The sequence below is a fragment of the Ornithorhynchus anatinus genome, chromosome X2 (genome assembly GCF_004115215.2).
Source record: "Ornithorhynchus anatinus isolate Pmale09 chromosome X2, mOrnAna1.pri.v4, whole genome shotgun sequence".
Taxonomy (NCBI): domain Eukaryota; kingdom Metazoa; phylum Chordata; class Mammalia; order Monotremata; family Ornithorhynchidae; genus Ornithorhynchus; species Ornithorhynchus anatinus.
In genome coordinates, this window is record NC_041750.1 from 744162 (window position 1) to 752090 (window position 7929).

Genomic DNA, 7929 nt, shown 5'->3' on the forward strand with positions numbered 1-7929 from the left:
CGGCTGGCGGACCGTCCATAATCCAGCTATCCCGGGGGCCTGGGGACCTTGGAGAAGCCCAGAGGAATGGCAGGATCGAGCTAGGCCTGGAGGCTCCCCACCCCTCACTGTGTGCAAAGAAAAAACCTTAACGCGGGTCTCCTGAGAGGCAAAGCCGAGGGCAGGGTGGAGGGGGGGGGGTTGTTTTGATCCCCCAAGACCCTCCTCCACGTTCCCCCACACCTCCCGCAGAGACCCCGTGGGCCGCGGTGGGTGGGGAGGGGGCGTCTCCACCTCCACTGCCAACCGGCAGGGTCTGCCCCGGCTGCCCTCGTGCCGGGGGGCCGGCGGGAGCCGGGGGGGAGGGCACGGGGGTGGGGGTGGCCACTGTGTGCTTTACTCTCTTGTGCTATGCATCCCCTGGCCCGGGGCGGGGCTTCAGTGCCAGCGGGGCACCCGGGGCGACCTCTCCCCATTTCACCCGGCCGGCCCGCCCCCTCACCCTCCCGGGGACCCTCGGAGGTGACAGGGAAGGGAGTGGGGACTGGCATTTTCTGGGCACCCGGTGGCCGGGGGCGAGAGAAGGCCTGAGCTTTGGGGAGGGTGTTGGTGACCCCATAGGATCAGGTTACTCCGACCCACGGGGCCAAAGGTGACGGGGGGGGCGGGGGTGGGGGAGGGGGTGACTTGTGTCACACATCTAGCTGGGCGTGTGCTACAGTTGTGGGCACACTCCCACGCGCACACACTCCCACGCACACACGCCATCCCCTCCACAGCCCCCTCGTCCCAACAGGCCAAATTCGTGCCTTCTGCCGGTCATCCCCAACACCTACGATACAAAACCAGAATTTAAAAAGAAAAGGAGAAGGATGTTCTCACACTGAAGCAAGAGCAAGAATGCAAAGGAGTTGGTCAACTCAACCCTGGCACACACAGAACCAAAGGAAAAAATCTACATACAAAAATACACATCGATTCGCTTACAGAGCAAAACCAGATTACATTGAATCTCCGTTTGAAAAAGGAAAGAAAAAACTCTATTGTGGTTGTTTGTTGGTTTTTTTTTTTTTTCTCTTAGCTCTTATACTTTAAGAAAAAAAAGTCACTGTAGCACTCTCACCTTGAACCAGAATTTTGGGTCTTGTGGTTCTTGTACAAAAGAAAACCTGTTTTGGATATGGAGAAGAGTTTGGGAATCTGAGGTGGAGAGAGAGACAGAGACAGAAAAAAAGAGGAAGGAGAGAGAGAGAGAGAGAGAGAGAGAGAGAGAGAGAGGGGCAGAGACGGAGAGAGACAGAGAGGAGAGAGGCGGAAAGAGAGAGAGAAGGATTGCATAGTTGTGAGACAGTGGCTTCTCATCAAGGTGAAAAAGTGCATTGTCTGATAAAATAGCATCTGATTCTCATATTATTATTATTCTTTTAAGTTCGGTTCCGTTTGCGGTGAGTTTTCTCTGTCGCCTGTACATGTCACACATTGAAAAGGTAAATCACGGCACACACACATGCTAACATTGAACGTCGACAGCAAACATCCAGTCTTCTCCGTTCGTCGGACGACAGTTCTACGCCAGGCTGACAACCCTAGAGACGCTTCAACTACGGCCTCACACCGGATCGGCCTCACGCCGGCCCTCGCTCGCCCCGTCCGGGGTCGTCACGGCCTCGGGAACGGGCCCAGCCGGTCCGGTTCCGACCCCGACCCAACGCCCTGGACTCTCCTCTTGGCGCTCTCGCTTCTGCGAGAGGCCGGAGGGCTCGGGAGGGGGGGCGGAGGGAAGGAGAACGACGGCCTTTTTCTAGGTTTCTCTCGCAGGAGGCGGCGAGCCGGGGCCGGGGGACGACACGGGGCAGCTCGAGACAAGACCGGGCTTTCCGAAGCCCCCTTCCCACCGGGCCGCAAGACCGCCGTTCGACCCGGCGCCGCCGCAGAAGTCAGAGAGGGGATGGGGGCGACCTCTCCCATCCCCGCCCCCCGCAAACCTCCTCTCCCAACACTGAAAGGCGAGAAACGATAATAATAACGATAATAATAACACTATCAATAATACTCGAAAGATGCCTCCAAAGACGTTCCTTCCTGTCTAGACGCGATTCGAGGGCCCTTGGCTTCTAACCTCCCGTCACTTGAGGAAGCAGCAACCGGCTCCCTCTTGGTTCGTTACACATTATACAAGATCCCTCTGCGTTTTGTCCCTTTATTTTCCCTTTTTTTTTTTTGTGAAGGTGTTTGGTTTTGGGGGGGGAGGGCGGGCGGAGGAGGGATTAAACGGTTGGTTATAACACTCTATAGTAAAGGCTTCGCAGAAAGAATTCTGCGTACTTTTTTTTTTCCCTCTAGGAACCAAAGTATATAAAATGAGGTTAAAGTCTAGCACCGTGTATTAGTATTACGGATGTTGTTCCCTTGGTGAATCGTGGCACGAACCAAGCCCGGTGTGCGGTTCCGCCCGGTTATCACGCGCTATTCAACGGTATTGCCAAAGGAAAATAAAAGGGGATTTGTGGTTCTTTTGCTGTTGGGTTGTTTTTTTGTTGTTTTTGGGCGGGAGGGGAGGGACAGGGGGAAACCAGGTCAGGATGTCAAAGAAAAACCACTGGTTTAAAACACGAACGGTCTTCCCCATCCTCCAGGGGGGCACGCCCAGGCGGAGGGACCCAGGGCCCTTTCCTCTGGTCCCTAATAATAAGAATAATGGAGATGTTGGTTAGGCGCTTATCACGTGCCAAGCACCGTTCTAAGCGCTCATCTTCCCTTCTCCCTCCCCCCCGGCCACGGGTTGGGGGGGGGGGGGGATCTGGGGGCGACGTTTCGAGGGGGAGGGGGCGCGGAAGGTACCGTAAGTCTTCGAGCAGCGCGCACAAGGGGAGCCTGGCCGGCTAGCACCGTAAATCTGCGAGGAGCGGCGCCCCACCCCGGAGCCCGGGGAGCACCGTATTTCGACGAAGAGCGGCGCCGCTGTCCCCCCTCGGTAGCACCGTATTTCTACGAGGAGCGGCGCCGTCCCCACCCCTCACCCCCGCCGCCGCTCGCGATATTCGACGCTATCGCAACCACCGCGCCTCGGTAGCACCGTATTTCTACGGGGAGTGGCGCCGTTCTCCCCCACCTCGCTCAGCCCCTGCTCGCGATATTCGACGCTCCGTCGGGCCGCAACGGAGGAGCCTCGATAGCACCGTATTTCTACGAAGAGCGGCGCCGTCCACCCCACCCCGGCCCAGCCGCCGCTCGCGATACTCGACGCTGTGTCGGGTCGCAACGAGGGAGCCTCGGTAGCACCGTATTTCCACGAGGAGCGGCGCGGTCCCCCCACCCCACCCCGCCGCTGGTCGCGATATTCGACGCTTATATCGGGCCCAAACGAAGGAGCCTCGATAGCACCGTATTTCTACGAAGAGCGGCGCGGTCCACCCCACCCCGGCCCAGCCGCCGCTCGCGATACTCGACGCTGTGTCGGGTCGCAACGAGGGAGCCTCGGTAGCACCGTATTTCCACGAGGAGCGGCGCGGTCCCCCCACCCCACCCCGCCGCTGGTCGCGATATTCGACGCTTATATCGGGCCCAAACGAAGGAGCCTCGGTAGCGCCGTATTTCCACGAAGAGCGGCGCGGTCCCCCCCGGCCCAGCCGCCGCTCGCGATATTGGACGCTCTGTCGGGACGCAACGAAGGAGCCTCGATAGCACCGTATGTCTACGAAGAGCGGCGCGGTCCCCCCACCCGGGCCCGGCCGCTGCTCGCGATATTCGACGCCGTGTCGAGCCGCAATGATGGAGCCCCGGTAGCACCGTATTTCTCCGAGGAGAGGCGTGGACCCCCCGCCGCCCAGCCTCTACTCGCGATGTTCGACGCCACGTCGGGCCGCGACCGAGGAGCCCCGATAGCACCGTATTTCTACGAGGAGAGGCGCGGACCCCGGCCGCCGGTCGAGGCCCCCGACGCTGCCTCGGATGGAATATTTGCGTGCGACTCCGCGCCCCGACCTGGTCCCGCCTCGTCCCCGACCCCGGGCAGTTTGGAAAAGCACCACGAGAAAAGGCACCACGAGGTGTTGAGACTTGAAACGTCTTTTGTGTGTGTGTGTGTGTGTGTGTGTGTGTGATTTTTTTTTTAGCACCCTTTGCGCGGAGCGGCGGGAACTCGGAGAGCGCGGGAGGTTGGGGGGGTCGGGGGTCGGAAGGCGTTAGATGAGGGTGGAATCCACAGTAAGCGCTCAATAGATACGACTGAATTAAACAGGATCGAATGGGTCACCTAGGGACCAGCTTGCGGACGGTGGCGGGCGCAGGAAGGTGGGGGGCGGATCGCCGGCCCCTGTGGTTAGAATAGCACCGAGTTTGGATGGGGAGGGACCGCGGTGACCCCTCCCCGCCGTAGCCCTCCCCCCTCCTCCGGTCCCCTTGGCCCGACGAAGCCCCCGGCCCCGAACTCCAGAGAGGATTTTATGGGCCTAGGCCCGGGTGAGAAGGTAGGACCGGAGTCAGGCTCTGTCCACGCCGGATGGGGAAACAGAGGCCCAGGAGTGACTCCCCGTCCCCTCCCCACACTGGGTTTCGGGCTCAGGCCACCCCCCACCCCCACACGCGCACAGACACCCTTCCGACCGCACCTCCGGAGGGAGGGAGACGAGGAGGCCGGGAGATGGGAGGTCGGAAGGGACGCCTGTCCTCCCACCGTCCTTGGCCGGAAAGGATGCTCTTCGGAGCGCGGGGGAATGAAGGTAGGCCTGCACCGTCGGGATGGAGCACCGTTCACCCGAAAGGGTTTGGAGTCGCGTTCGAACGTCCCTTCGGGCGCCCTTTCTTCCCAAGAGCCACACACCCCCGCAAAGGAAAGTACCATGCAAGGAGTGACCGCGTGACCCCCCCACCTTCCTCCACCCTTCCCCCCAACATGCAGATTCATGGGGGGATTCGGGGGCACCCCGGATGCCCAGGGGAAAGGGGCAACAGCATCAGCCCCTCCTGCCTAGGGGCAGCCCTCCAGGGCTGCCTAGGAGGAGAACAGTGGTGCAGCCAGTGGCGGGCCGGACCCCAAAAACCAGCACCCCGGCCATCAAGGGGGTCCATCCGGGCAACCGAGGGGAGCCCCGTCACCCCCTTTTCTCTCCGAGGAGCTGGCGACCGGGGCAGGATCCCGCTCAAGGAAGTTCTCCTCCTCCGCGCGGGGTGGAACTGGAGAGAGGCAGCACGGACCTTTGTGGCGCCCCCCCCCCCCCCCCCCGTCTCCCCTCCCAAGCCCGGCACCGACTGAACTCCCACCGAGGACGGAGCACTGTCCCGAGCCCCGGGGAGAGCCCGGCAGAAGCTAAACTCGCACTCCCTCCCCATCAGGAGTTCCACCGGCAACGTTTTCCTCTTTCAGGTGGGCATCGGGGTGGAGTGCCCAGAGTGGAGCAGGCGCGTCGGATGCCGAATGAGCACCTCTCCCTCCATCAGTGCGGAGCACTGTACTGGGCGCTTCGGGGAGCACGAGGGAAGGAAAACATCACCCCAGGGCCTTACACTCTAATGGAAAAAACAAGGACCGAGGGAATTTAGAGGAGGGTTCTCTCTTGGGCAGAGAAGTCTCCTGGGTAGCGGGTAAGAGAAGACCGCCGACCCCTCCTGTTCACTCTCTTCCCATCCGCTGCCCTTGGGGTGGGTGGGAGAGGGTCATAGCAGGGTCCCATTCCTCCCCAGGGCTGTGAACAGATCTTTCTTGAGCTCTCCCAGAGGCGCCTAGCACAGTGCTCCGTTGGACGAATACCAATGAATGAATGAACCGTGAATTCTGCCTAGGGGCATGCGCGTGGGGTGCTTACACAGCACCCCACGTACGCGCTCTAGCTCCAGGTCTACAAGTCCCAGGACTCACCCCGACGTCCCGATCTACCAGGGGAAGGGAGGAGGGACCCTACTCCGGGCTACCCTCTCCTAGGTGGAGGGGACTCTGCCACTGGTTCCCTGCTGCCCTTGGAGGTTGGACTGGGGGGGGGGGGGGGGCTGGGGAGGGAGCCTGTTAGGCCCCTCTGGTGGCCAGTGGGCTCCCAAAAGGCTCCTAGGAGCTCTGCAATTTGGAGGCAACCCCAGGGAGGCAACTGCGGAGAGGCAGGCCGTGGGGGGGGGCCCGGGCTCTGAACGTCAACCGAAGCCTTGAAGAAAAACCCAGGATGCCCCCCTCTCCGCGAGGACCTGTGGGCTCAAAGTTGGGGGGAAGGCGGCGACTTTCTGATTCCTAACCACCCCCCCGCCCCTCCCGCACCATCCCCGAACCCAGAATTCCAGCCCCGCGGTCAGCTTTGGCTGGGAGTACCTCCATATTCCCAGGCCCTTTCTCCTCAAGTGCAGGAAACTATTCCTTGAATGCCGAACCCGAGCCTCCCAGAGAATCCCAGAGGATTCCCAGAGATTTCCCCGAGAACTTCTCTTGGACTGAAATTTTGACCACCTGAGCTCAGGTCAGAACTGTCCGCGAGGAAGCTAGGCCAGAGGCCGAGAAAGAGACTCTTGGGTTTTAGCCCCCAGATGTGTACGTGTGTGTTTGTCCGCGCGCGAGTGTGTTGCGGGGGTAGGAGGGTTGCCTTCCTCCCAGGTCAAAGACTGGACTTGGGTCCATCATTCTGGAAACGGGATACCCTGGGGGAAGGGAAGGGTGCCCAGGAGATCAGGTCTGGAAGAGAGAGAGGGAGGAGGCTCACTAGCCAGGAGGGGCAGGGGGTAAAGTGAGGATCAGGGCAGGGCTGGGGCTAGAGGTCGGGTCCAAGAGTCGTAGAGGTCAGCGGGGAGCAAGGATACCTAGCGGGGGGTGGGAAATCAATGGGGTATCGGGTGGGGTTCAGGTTCAGGCCTTTCTCAGGTGACCCCCAGAAAGATGACCCGAGGCCTCGCCCTCACCCCCACATCACTGGCCCGGAGGAAGAAAACCAGGGGCTCGCTAACACCCTGGGGACGGGCCCTGGGCCCGAACTGGTTCGCCTGTGCCTACTCCAGTGCTTCCCGCAGTGCTCGGCACATAGGAGGCGCTCGACGAATACCGCCGTTATCACTAGGCCAGCTGCAGGGAAGAGCTCGGGCTCCTGGACCCCGACCCGGCTCAGCTCGGGGAGGACGGAGCTGGAGCCGGGGCCGAGCGGGGCAATCAGGAGGCCCAGTGGGAGGAGGCTCGGCCTCCGGGCGAGGAGAGAGCGGAAGGGTCGGGGACACAGGCTGAGAGGGGCCAGACGTGGAGTTGCGGAACCAGGAAGGGGAGGGGCCGGGCCGGCTTGGGATCGCTGTTCCCCAAATCCCACCCCACCGGGGCGAGGGACCCCATCGCGGGGCCGGACAGGGAGAGCCGGAGATGGGGCAGGGCTGGAGTTTACGGACCCGGGAAGGGGGTGGGAGGGGGAAGGAGAGCGCTGCGGCTCCCCACGTCCCACCGCCTCCCCCCATCCCGGGGAAAGGGGTCCCCGGGAGGTCAGGAGGGTTCAGGACCAACAGCGGGAACCCTCTTCCTCCCCCAGCAAGGCCGGGCACAGGGGATCTGTTTCCGCGGGGAGCCGAGCCCCCGGGAACGCCAGGAGGTCCAGAGGGATTTGGCACGGACGAGGGCACCCCGCCGGGTGACTCGGGGGGAGGCGGGGGTGTGGGACGGTCCGGGCTGGGTCACTGGGGGAGAGTCGGGGACGGAGAGGCCAACGTTAGCGGTGTGGTCGGTGTGGGGGTCAGCGGGGAAGTGCCAGGAACGGAGCAGGGAGCGTCGGGGGCGTCGGACGGTCCGGGCTGGGTCGAGGGGGAGAGTCGGGGACGGAGAGGGGACGGTCAGGGGGCTCGGATGGACTGTGCCGGATCGCCGGCGGGGAGTCCGGGCTGAAGAGAGGAGAGGCGGGGAGAGCCGGGGGTGTGGGGCGGTCCATCCGTCACCACGACAGCAACCGATCCCTGGCGCCCTCAGTAGAGAGGGGACGGAGTGCCGGTCGGGTGGGCCGG